Source organism: Manacus candei, unplaced genomic scaffold (assembly GCF_025592945.1).
Source record: "Manacus candei isolate 608988 ecotype Guabito, Panama unplaced genomic scaffold, ASM2559294v1 h1tg000011l, whole genome shotgun sequence".
In the NCBI taxonomy this organism is placed as follows: Eukaryota; Metazoa; Chordata; class Aves; order Passeriformes; family Pipridae; genus Manacus; species Manacus candei.
This window is the reverse complement of record NW_026138059.1, coordinates 15,125,439-15,138,533: the sequence shown is the minus strand read 5'-3', so window position 1 is coordinate 15,138,533 and position 13,095 is coordinate 15,125,439. Positions and strand designations below refer to the sequence as shown.

Here is a 13,095-nt window from a genome sequence, read left to right as displayed (position 1 = left end):
AATCTATAGATTGCATTCATATCGTCTTTCTTTTGGAGACATCTGCTAGTGTTGGATTTTGTCTCCTGTGAATTGCATTTAGAAGCAAACTTGGCAAAACATTATCATACCATCTTTCACTTTCAGCATTTTTCTTAACATGATGCTGGAAAGCAGTGCCACAGAAAGGGACCTGGGGATCCTGGTAAACGGCAAGTTGAATATGAGTCAGCAGTGCTGTGGCAGCCAGGAGGGCCAACCGTGTCCTGGGGGGCATCAGGCAAAGCATTTCCAGCCGGTTGAGGGAGGGGATTGTCCCGCTCTGCTCTGCACTGAGGCAGCCTCACCTTGAATATTGTGTGCAGTTTTGGACACCCAATATAACAAAGACATTAAGCTGTTGGAGAGTGTCCAAAGGAGGGCAACAAAGATGGTGAAGGGCCTTGAGGGGAAGCCATATGAGGAGTGGCTGAGGTCACTTGGTCTTTTCAGTCTGGAGAAGAGCAGACTGAGGGGAAACCTCATTGCAGTCTACAAGTTCCTTGTGAGGGGAAGAGGAGGGGCAGGCACTGATCTCTTCTCTGTGGTGACCAGTGACAGGAGCCAAGGGAATGGCCTGAAGTTGTGTCAGGGGAGTTTTAGGTTAGATATTAGAAAAAGGCTCTTCACCCAGAGAGTGGTTGGGCACTGGAACAGGCTCCCCAGGGAAGTGGTCACAGCGCCAAGCCTGACACAGTTCAAGAAGCATTTGAATGATACTCTCAGGCACATGGTGTGACTCTTGGGGATGGTCCTGTGCAGGACTAAGGGTTGGACTCGATGATCCTTGTGGGTCCCTTCCAACTCAGCATATTCTGTGATTATATTAATGTTCTCAAATGTACGACACAGCTGCGAGCTACCAGACTGTGCATGCACGTGTGCACACACACACACACACATGTCCTCTCTCAGGACCATTTGAGCATATCCATAATGAAGAAACACAGAGAACATGTTAATGTATATAAAAAGGGAAACAAGGACTGCATTTTTTTCATTTTTATGACTGCTATGGTTTAACCTGTCAGGCAGCTAAACACCACAGAGCTGTTCGCTCACACCCCCCCAGTGGGATGGGGGATAGAATAAGACAAAGGTAAAACTTGTGGTTTGAGATAAATACAGTTTAATAGGACAGAAAAGGAAGGGAAAATAATAATAATAATTATAAAAGAATATATGAAACAAGTGATGCCCAATGCAGTTGCACACCACCTGCTAACTGATGCCCAGCCAGTCCCTGAACAGGAGGCTGCCACCCTCCAGCCAACTCCCCTCCAGTTTTATTGTTCTACATGACACCAGATGGTATGGAACATCCCCTTCATCCTTTGGGGTCAGCTGTCCTGGGCGAGCAACATGAGAAGGTGAAAAGTCCTTGACGTAGTGTCAGCCCTGGTAAGCAACAACTAAAACATCAGTGTGTTATCAACATTATTCTTACCCTAAATCCAAAGCACGGCACTGTACCAGCTACTAGGAAGCAAAAAGCCCTATGACAGCTGAAACCAGGACAAAGACTTAAAGGATATTGATGGGGATTTTGAGGAGCTCTTGACAGTTTATTAAGTGATTGTTTCATAAAGTTTTTAATAAGATTTAAGCATCTAGCCATCTTAAACATTTTTTAAAATACCTCAAGGAATCTATTTTAGGTGCATAGGATCTTTGCAAATATGACTATAAATGCTAAATCCAGTCACCTTTGAAATAAAGAGAAAGTCTTCAGTGGCCCTTAGGTTGACTTCAAAGCTAGTTCTCTTTCCAGACCTACACACAAGAGACTGTTTACACCTTTTTTTTTGGACTGTTGTATTACTGCTCTTCTCATAACAAGTAACTCCTCACTGACATATTCTTCATAAACTGTTTTTCCCAGAAAGTTCATTTTCCCACTGTTCTTCCAGCTTCTGTGACCTCCTCCCTTGTTGCCTGCTCCAGATTTCCTCTTGGCTGCTTTTCCCTCTCCACCCTGAAGCTCATCCATTGCATTGCCCATTTCTTCCACTCCTTTTGCCCAGCTCCTAAGCAGTTTAGGCTTTTGAAGGGATTTCTTGAAGGTGTATTGCCATGAGTTTCACTAGTCCAGGGAGGTGATAGCATTACAATTTTACAATAACTACTTTTTCCTAAAACACAATAGTGATATGCTAAGAATTAGGTCTGGGATTTAAAATTATTGTTGTCTTCCTAGTGACTTTTTTTTCCTGTAGATGAGTTACTACAGCTATCAGGCATAGTGCAAAAGAAAGAAGTTAATGGCAACAGTGCTAATAGTTATTGATGACACATGCATGTAAAATGACATAGCAGTAACAGTACAAATCCATATTTAGAGCCCCTTAACTGACTTCAGTGCTAGCTCTTATTTGGAAAGTTAAGGTCATTTGAATTGATTGTCGCCTGTGGTGGAAGATCATGATTGTTTTGAATGTATTTACTTAGATTTAAAGTTATGTGTTTGAAAATCATATCAAATCTACGTTATTTTTCTATACACTGTTGCAAATCATCCTACACCTATGGGCAAAGCCCTCTAATGTAGCAGGATTTGTCTTGATAGGTGAGCTGATTCTATACAATTTTTGTCTGAGTCAATTTTCATTCCCAGGGCAAATGCTTATTTACTGAAAATGGGATGAGAGCTTAAACCATTCTGACCCACTTTGACCTAAAGTGCTGAAAGAGGGTCAAAGTGCACTCTTGGTCCTTGGAGCAGAAACTAACTTGCTACTAAATTAGAAGCAAAGGAGATAAAAAATTCTTCAGCTGTTGTGTCAAAGAAATAGAGCTGTAAAACTCTGGCTTGAAAAATATCTAATAGGGGGTTTTTTGCCACTGTCATCTTGCCATCATTTGTATTAATTGGGATTCTGTGTTCACTGATAACATTTTACTATATGCATGCAGCATAGCCTCACTGAGAAATTCAATTTTTAACTGTTCAGAATTTTTCTTTTTTAGATCCCAGTGTCCTTTTGTGAGAGGTAGTAATATAAACCTAAGCTGCTAAAATGTGCTAGTGGTCTTAACTGTAGGAAAAAAACATTTTATGTAAGTGATTATAAACGATAAATTCTATACAGTAGCTGAAGGTAGGTTAAAAAAAATTTATCAGCTCTGATCTTGTTGATAGTGTTGTTTGCACAACTTAAAATGGCCAGTAATTGTCTCACAAATGCGTAGTAATTATAGTCTAAATGCAGATGTTTCCTTTTCCTTCACTGCCACAGTTGTATTGTGTAACATCCTACTATGGTACATAAAAAGTACATCTTTATATAGCAAGGGACTCCCTTATCCATTTGTATTTACACATGGGTATGATGTTAAAAGAATAGTTTGGCAGAGGCAAGCCTTCAGATATTATGAAGCACTGGAATTAAGGTTATACATGCAGTTTTAACTCAGAGGATTATGCATCTGCGTTGTCATATGGACTTTAATGGTATGATGGTGTACTGGTTTTTCATGGAATGTACTCTATATTCATCACAGGATGGAAGTGCTCTTAGGATGACTCTTATGTGTAGGAGTTTTGCTGAAGAAGTTGTAAAGTGTGTAAATGAATAAAACAGGAGATTGCAGGAAGAGAGAGGATCTCTTATTTCTTTTAAAAAGCAGGAAGTGTTGCCTTGGAGATTGAAGGGTGGGCACAAGGTTACTGTGAATGTGCTGAACAACTGGCTTAAAACATTTTTTTATCTTCCATTTTCTAAATGCCTGACAAAGCATGTTGTTGGGTTTATAGAAGTTCTTAAGCTGCCATTCACCACTAAACTCCATGTATGCTGTAGTCTGAATATTACTGATACATAATTTTTATAACTCTTAAAAGTCAGATCCCTGGCATCTCAATTTCACCTAGGTAACAAAATTGACCTCCTGGTTTCATTTTGCATGCTGTGTAATGGGAGTGAAGCAGTCAGATACTACTGTAGTAATAAGCAGCGCAAAACAGTCTATGAAATAATAATTTCTTCTTCACACCAGTATTTAAATAGCATGGAGTAAGTTAAATTCTGAGGCTGCCCATTGAACTGAGGATCACAAAACAAAACACTGAATAACTGTTTATGGAGTGAATATCACCCATCATTTGCACTGAATAAGAGAAAGACACTGAGGATGTAATAGTATACGATCACGTCATTATGACTGCATCATGACTTAAAAATAAGCAGGCTGAATTAAGGCTGCATGGTGAACCTTAAATATGGAATCCGGTAACATTTTAGTGCTTAACTTTGCAGCCTTAAGGAAAGTATTTTAACAGGAACTTTGTGTTTAATTTCATAATGTTGTTAAAAACATAAAAACAAAGCTCTGTTGTGTAGCTTATAGACAGTTTTTGACACTTCAACTACACTGCATAAAATTCTACTGTTGGATTTCAGGGAGAGATTGATGACACTTGTATTCCTCTATATGAATCACTAACACAGGGGAACAGGTATTTTTTTCTAGAGGAACTCTCAGATGTTTGCTAATGGTTGGAATTGGGGTGAAATTTCTGTTTCCTACCACGCTCCTTAGGGGAATGTGCTTTCCTGTGCTCATTCTTCCCAAATATGGCTCCTTCTGCCATGTCTCCTCCAGCCTTCTCCTGACCTGCCTCTGCTCCACCACTAGCTCCTTCCTCACTGTCCAGTCCTCACTCCTCTGCTGACCTTTGCCCTTCTGCTCTCACTTTTAGTTCTTGTTTCACTCCTCCATGTCACAGCCCTTCCCACGCTCACCTAGTCAGTCCTCTCATTGCTCTGAGGCACTTGTTCAACCATTCTCTTTGATTTCTGTGTCTCCTGTGGCCTATGGTTGCATACTCCATTCCTTGGTCCTTGTCTGTTCTCTGACACATTCGCACACACAGTTCCTCCCCTCCTTGTTAATCAAATACCTTGTTCAGAGCCTTTTGCTGAGGCAATAGCAGTTTCCTGCCAGTGTGTCAGATCCTTAGCTCTCCCCTGATCCACTCTCTCCAGCAGTGGTGGTTACTAGTCCCAACAGTTACCTTGCAAGTCCATTTCTCCTCTAGTCTTTATCCACAGTCTGCTGCTCTCTTGAATGCTTTTCGGCTGCAGCTCCCAGACTCTGACAGTCTCTGTGTTTGTCCCTCAGGCTGTCAGTCCCGGTGTATTTCTATAGCCCTTTCCTCCAGCATGACGGTTCCGGTGTTTGTCCTCTCTGCATTTAGATCATACAGCTTCTTCCTCTTGCTAGCTGAGCACGGCTGAGCCAGTCACGGAGAGCATAAAAGAAACAGTCTCCTGCTTGTCAGGTCTGGTGCCTGCCCTCCCCTGCTCTCCATGCCTCTTGTCCGTGCTGCCATCAACCTGAAACCACAGCAAGTAACTATTAGATGCAAAGATTTGCCTCTGGATCTCCAAGCTGGAAGGATCCTGTTCAGCTCCTTGGTGGGGATGGCAGGTGTTGTGAGTGTGGAGGTAAGAGCTGTGAAGATGAATTTGCTGGGTCATTCTGTGATGCTGGGGTATTGGTCTGGCAGCTCTAAGACCCCTGGGAATCTGGAGAGTCTTTTTTTTTTAGCAAGTGCCAATCTGAAGGGATTTTAGATGATACACTGAAGATGTTTTAGTCAAGAAATTCGAACACAGTCTTATTAAAAAAAATAAATCTGATAAAATTACTTTGGTAGTTACCTGAGTGCTAGGAATAGTTAAATCAAAGTATTTAACTTTGCAAAGAAGGACTACTAATAGGTGAGGAGAGGTTAAAAGAAGTTAACTTGTTCAGCAAAACCAAAAAAAGCTGAGAGGAGGTACAATGCAGGCTACAAATGTATTGAGGAAGAAGAAAGGGTTATTTAAGGAAATGAACACTGTTGTTGCAAAAATACCCCAAAAGACCAGGAATAAGGTTGAGGTGGCAACTGGAAGATCACTTGTAATCAAGACAGCAGTAGGTTCTGGAGCACCTTTCCTGTCAGAGTAGTGAGATCAAACCTAGACTTTAAAAGCTTTACTTTATACTCCCTGATGCCAAGAATGGCAGATGATATTTATATCTCAAAGACTTATCACTGACAAATGTAGACAGATTTTTAACAAAGATGGCAAAAGGCCTGTGTCTAGCTTAAAGCATATTCATGCTTGAAGTATCCATCCCAAAGCCTAGAGTCTTCTCAAAAAGATCACTGGGATATTTTTTAGTGTTTACAAATAACTACTGGATATTTCCATAATCTTGCTCTCAGGCTTCTCAGACAGTCTTTGACTAAAAATTTCAAGGAAATTCAACCCTGGGCAGGGAATATTTTCAACCAAGCTTAAGATAAGGCAACTTAAAATGAATTTTATAAAATAAAACAATCTTAAATTAATAATTTAATTTTAACATGTCTTTGTGTGTAATTATAGGAATATGTATTTTCAAATAGTTAAATGTTGATTGATTCCTGGATCAAGTCTTCAAATTTAGTTTTAAAATATGGGATTGAAACAGTTTGAAAAGGGAAAAAAATGTTTAATTCTATAAGGAGGAAAATTTATAAGTCAGGAGAGTTAACAGTTGTTACTAAAAGCAGAATATCAGTACTACTGGTTTAGATTTTCTTAATATAATTAAAAAAAATTCTTCTATGTCCTCTTTTTAATTTTTCTTGAAAACAATCTGTGTCCATCAGAGATTCAAAAGCTACTTAGAACTTTAATTTGCTCTTTATTGTCCAGAGTGTTATTATACTCTGATATACCTTTTATAGCAAGAGTAATTTGGTTTGCTATTAAAACATAAATATATAATACAATACAATCTACAATGAAAAGTTTAGGAGGCTGAGGAAAGGATTTGAAGCCAGATGATTTCTTATTCCAGACTCTTCCTCTGTTACTTGGTTGGCCTTGTAGGCATAGTAGGCAGATACTACTCTGTGTGCCTTCCTCAAATCTTAGTTATTTGGTCACGTTATGCTCTTTTGTGTCTGGCAGAGCAAGGGAATACTTGCAGCAAGATAGCTGCAATTAAAAATTAATACAAAATTTATTTTTACCTAATGGGAAGTATTTTGTAGCAGTTATATTCAACATATATTCAACAGTATTCATCTAAGGTCTATGAATTTGTTGTACAGAATTAATTCATGATTTTGAGACCATGAAATCCTGACATTTTAGGTATTAATATATGAAGCATTAATTTTGAAATAAGATAGTGATAATTATAATGGAAGATCACTTATATTTTGCTGATTGTTTTAACATAAAACTGAACTAAAATACCTATTCCCTATGCTGTAACTTCTGAGATACTCAGAGCTCTAAACATTATTTCCCCATCTGCAAAACCTTTAGTACCTTTTTGTTGGCTACTATAATGTAGGTAAGCTATTTCAAGATGAAATCCTGCAATTCATATTGCAAAACTAAGTAGAGGAAATAGGTGAGGAATAAAGGAATGGATCAAATATGTAACATATCATGGGCTGTCATGTTGATGATATTAATAATTTTTAAGTGACATTCAAAAAGAATCTGCCTTTTTGTTAGCACAATTTTACTAAGCAGCTTTTCAAAAGAACTAATGGCTTTGGCACAGTTATTAAGCTGAATGTTATTTGGCCCCACTTGCGTACAGGTTTGCTTCATACACTGGATGAAGCATGCCTTGATTTTCAACATATTCATTTGAAAAAGAAAAAACAACAAGCAGGTTTTCCTTGCACAGCAACATACTTTAAGTGCCCTGTTTTTGTCTTATGATGACTATCTTCCTTGGTGAAAGTTGCTGAGGTCTGTGGAGATTATCTTGACAGCATCTGATCCCTCAGCTCAATCTCACAGCTACTAGGGAGTTACAAATGTGTCTATCAACTTTCTGATCCTGAAAGAGATTATCAATAAATGAAGTAAACAAAACGGAAACTCTACTTGTAGTTTAATATTCACTAATTTTTTTTTTTTAGCTAATAGAAGATGGTATCACTTCAGACCAATAAGTACTTGAAATTTGGTGTATTTCTGCAGAATTCATACATGAGCTGTGTAGTGGTTCCTGTTGCTTCCATTGCACATGTCCCATCCAAGGACTACTTCAATATTTTATCCAATTACTACTTAAGACAGAATGTATAAGCAGTCATTACAGCAGAGATCAGAGCCCAGCACTTTCATCTCCCCAGAGAGAGCATTGCGTGTTCTGATGTGGAGCACTACTCTTCCTCTTCCTATTTTCTCATCCTACATCTAAGAATCTTAAATTTCATTTTTGTTAAACATGTACCACTTCCTCAACCAGGAGGCTGTTGTGGAATAATCTCCAGACTGGCTGCTGGGAGATGAGGGTTTCAAGCTTTTCATGACAATAAGGAAAAGACAAACAGCCGCTTCACTTTTCTTAGAGTTCAAAAGAAACTAGTGCTCTCTGCTGTTATGAAAGAATGACTAAGGAGCACTTTCAGAAGAAGGTTTTGGGATGCCTTATGTCCCTGAAGAATGATGGTGCATCATGCTGAGTGACCAAGTTTTTCTGACTGCTTGGTTCTACCAAAAGCTGTTTCGCATCACATCACTTTTAGATATATAAGTAGGTGGTTATCCAGTAAACATAGTTTGATGTTACAAAACTGTATTGGAACGCCCAAGTGCATACATGGATCTAGCCCTTTTATACACTTTGAATTTCATGTTCTCAAATAACGTATTTCTTCCATGAAAGTTGCATCCATAAGATTATTTTCGAAGTGGGGGAGTGGTAGAGGATGACCTATTTAGCATCCAGAAAATATCCCTATGAAAGCCTATGAAAGCATCAGAATTTCTTTGTATAAATACAGGCATGGGCTCAAAGTGCATGTGATAGAATAAACACTGAATGCTTATTTCCACCTTCTCCTATCTTTAGAAAGAAAGAACGTAAGTTCTCTCTACAAAGAAAGTAGATGTTGTCTTGATGTTTGAAAAGCCTATCTGTTTGCAAAGGCAGTTTAACGTAGAGTCAGACCCCGGATGCTCAGGACTTTCAGATTTCGTGTATTTGCCTTCCAGCTTTCTGTTTATTGTTAAATAAGATTAAATACAAACCCAGAAAATCTGTAATAATTTTTTATATCCTGATAAGTATGGATGTCCCCTTAAATGACTGGCACAGAAGCAGAGAAAAATATTCATTTAATATGTCTGTGTCTCCACTGGTGAATTTTTTTAAGCTTATCATAGTTGGTTTTACATTGCCCTTGTTTGTACTATCATTTGTGTCGTTTTGAATTTTGATAATTTCTGACAACATGCAGTTGCATAGCCTGATTACATACATTGGATGTTTTGTATTCTGCATTGCATTATCATCTAATCAGGTTAAAGTGGTAAAGATTTACTAATGGGAACATTCAGTTGCCCTAGATTTTGTCTTAAATTTGTAAAGTTATTTTACTTTAAAAGTTGATCCACTTTAATATCATTTAATCTGGGATGTTAAAGGACAAAAATAGCCTGTTACTTTCAATTGATTATTCTAAATTAGAAGGAATTTTGCTGAAGCACACTCAGTAAAATCATTATTCAAATGTTTAATTTCTGTTCATATTTATCCATTTTCCCATAATGGACATAATGATAGAAAAGAAAATGTATTCCAGGAATTCTTGAGATAGTGTAGTATAAACAAAATATAAATAACTCATAACTAAACTGTACTTCCCATAGCTTCCAAAAGCCAGTGTGAAAGGATTCACTGCAGTGGAAAATCATCTTAGAGATAAAATGCGAAAGTACAAGCTATTTGATTATAATTCAGTTGGCCAGCACAATATCTGACGTGTCATAGGGTTGGGGAATTTTTGCAATATGATGATAATTTGGTATCAGCCTCGCAGCAGCTTTTCCCAGCTGGGTTGCCTGACTGAATTTAAAACCTGACCTCGGCTAATGCTTCTGCCCTGAGGAATGACAGTGCACTGGCCACCAGTGTTCTTGACCCTATCAGGTCCTATTCACAGGTGGCTTACCTGATCTATGGTGGTGTGCATTACTATATACCATTTTCCAGCTACACCATCTTCCAGCTAGCTTCCACCTGATCTTCCACAGCACCTTACCTATGACAAACAGCACTCCTTTCCCTCCTCAAGGGAAAGCATGCCTTGGTACTTGGCCAAATGCCTCTTACAAGAAGTATGCTAAATATTTCTTTGAAATCATCTCCTTTACTGGAAACCAACTCGCTTTTATAGCACAGTAGCAAGGCTGACTCTCAGGCGGCTGCTGCAAATCAGCTGATTACAGAGAAGCCAGCAGGCTCTGGCAGAAGGGGGTCTGGCTCTGCATGTCGCTTCTGCGGAGCCCTCTGCCTCCCGGGACGCGGCGGTGGGGACTCCGTGTGCGCTGTGCACCCCCCTGCGGCACCGGCAGCGAACGGTGCATCATCAGCAATCCCGGGCTTTGGATGCTGCCAAACTCCGCTTAGGGGTGCTCCTGTGGGACCACGGGGCTCCCGCGCCCCGGCTGCCGGCTGCACACTCGCATTGCAAAGGCAGCTGCTCCTGCGCATCAGCCAGAGAGGCTGCCGAGAGGCCCCCAGGCTAATGAGCAGGAAGAATGCATAATCGGAGGTGTAGAATAAGCAGTTAGAGCATCTGGGCTGTGACCTTACGGGCCTTGAAGCTAAGAATGGTCAAGCCCTGACCCTTGCTAAGTCCCAGAGTAGGCTAAGTAAGGGGGATCAATATTTTAGCAGATATGAAAGACACTTGACTCACGTAGTCCCCCCAAATTGCTTGTGTTATTAACAGTTACATTTTTCACTTGCATACAGCAATATGCTTTATGGAGAAATAACAGAAGTGCCTTACATATTTTGATTTTAATAGAATATAACCATGTTTTTTTCCACATGCTGTCCTAATTGGCCAGGGACCCTTTTCAGAACAGATGTTCTGCTTCATTTCCTGTTTTTAAACAGTTTAATTTGTTGCTATAATAATTGAATCCTTATTTGGGACTTACAGCTATATCATGGAAAATATGTTTGCTAGAAACAAACAATCCAGTGGGATGAGTGGTACACATGTTGTGAACAACAAAAGGGGAGCAACTACAGACTTCTTAACAAAGCTATTAGTTTACTCAAGCAAAGTTGTTCAGTTCATTATAAACATCTTTGGAATAGCAAAGTTGAGATTTTTAAAAATACTTACATGTTCAATAGCTCTGTGTACACATCACTCAGAGGTATCTCCACACTGAATAAGAAAGTAAACTGTAATTAAGTTAGAAGTTAACATTTCTTAGATATGAGTTTGCTAGATTCTGCTGTTATGAACTCCTTTCTGAGTTTCCTACTTTGTTGTGAAAATGAAACAAAATGATTCTTGAAGAGTTAGAAGCTAAAGTGGGTTTTATTCATTAATTTTGTTAATTCATGCATTAAGTAAGGTAGGACAACTTAAAAGCTAGTTGTAATACACATAGATGCCAAAGACTGCTCTACCATTGCCTCTTCAGTTTGAATGCTCATAACTGTGTGAGTGGGGTTTTCTCACACAGTTTATCTTCCAGTATTGGAGCAAAGCTGACTAGAAGGACGGACCCCCTTTCCGTAAAACTGACATCTCAATAGAGCGATGGTGCATATGGAACGACCACTCAACAGTGCTTTTGGTTTCTAAGGGTATAAGGAGGTGTTATTAAAAGTAAGAATGGGCTATGAAGGCCTCTTTTGAGAAAAGGAAATCCTACTGGATAAAATTTATAGCTTACTTTTGAAGATAAATCTGTGAGTTGAAAGATCTTTTCCAAAAGCTTCAATAACAACTGCTATTGTACTTTGTCCTTGCATATTCCAAGCTGCTACATAAATACTAACAAACTATTGCTGTAGCACCCTCAAAACACCTTGTCTGGGCTCTTTTTAATTCTCATATTATAAGCTAGAAATTAAGAAGGTGAAGAAGTTGAAAGGCTAAATCTGTCTCCATGGGTCTCTGTGATCCAAAGATATAGAGGGTTGCTGAGCAGCCAAAAGAAGGTGCAGGCCTGAAGCGGGATGTTTAGAGCTGGGATTAAAGGCAACACTTTCTTTTCTAGGGCAAAATCTGGAGCTAAGGACAGGCCACAAGGAACCTAATCTCTGACTAAGCACATCAGGAGCCCTGGTAGCCACACCTGGTACAGCAAAGTGCCCTTTATACCTTGCAGCAAGCTAAACACTTCTAGCTCCCATCAGGAAGACACCCATATGTGACTGTCATGCTTTATGAGATCCTACAGTTTTAACTTATACAAACTGACAGAAAAATAGTTTCTGCAGTAAAACTAATTATGAAGGCGATCAGAGCTGGTAGCAGACATCTCATGTTTCTGTTTTTCTGCAGTTACCTCTTGCTCTCTCCACATCACAGTACAGTGAACAAGAATTCAGTTAACTGCGTTTTTGGTATTCATTCCCTCCCTCTCAACTCTCCCCTTTAGAACTTCACCAGGAAGTATTGCAGAAGGAGAAAAGAGGATTGGGATAGAAGTGAAGGAGGGAAAACTACTACTAAGAGATCCCCTCTTATTATAGCAGATTACTTAACTGTATATTATTGGCACATCTATGCATAGCAAAGAGTGCATCATGTTATTCCTCTGGCTTATGCAGGTTCTGAGTTTTAAAATGGGTAAAATACCCCCTATGATAACTGACAGTAAAAAGGTTCAGACAGCAACAATAAGTTTTATCAGATCTGTCACCATAAAAATTTCTTCTGTACATAAATGTACCATTTAAGCCCCTAAATAATAAATAAATAATAAAAAAAGACTATAGGACAAGCCTAAAATATTAGCTGTCTTAGTATCAAAAAAATCTGGAATTTAGAATGGCTGAATGAGGCTGTCTCTGTATAACAAAATATGCTGGCTTTAAAATGGAAGTGGGTAGATTTAGGTTAGATATAAGGAAGTAATTCTTCACTATGAAGTCAGTGAGGCACTGGAACAGGTTGCCCAGAAAAGCTATGGAAGTGTTCAAAGTGAGGCTGGATGGGGCTTTGAGCAACTTGGTCTAGTGGAAGGTGTCCCTGCCTATGGCAGGGAGGTTGTAATTAGGTAGTTTTTAAAGGTCCTTTCCAACTCAAAC

At 39.2% G+C, this 13,095-nt stretch overlaps 1 protein-coding gene across 2 annotated transcripts in view; it reads left to right on the top strand.

The window, feature by feature from the left end:
- DST (dystonin) overlaps positions 1–13,095 on the top strand; it is a 307,129-nt gene that overhangs the window by 20,236 nt on the left and 273,798 nt on the right. The gene's annotated exons all lie outside the window — the stretch shown is intronic.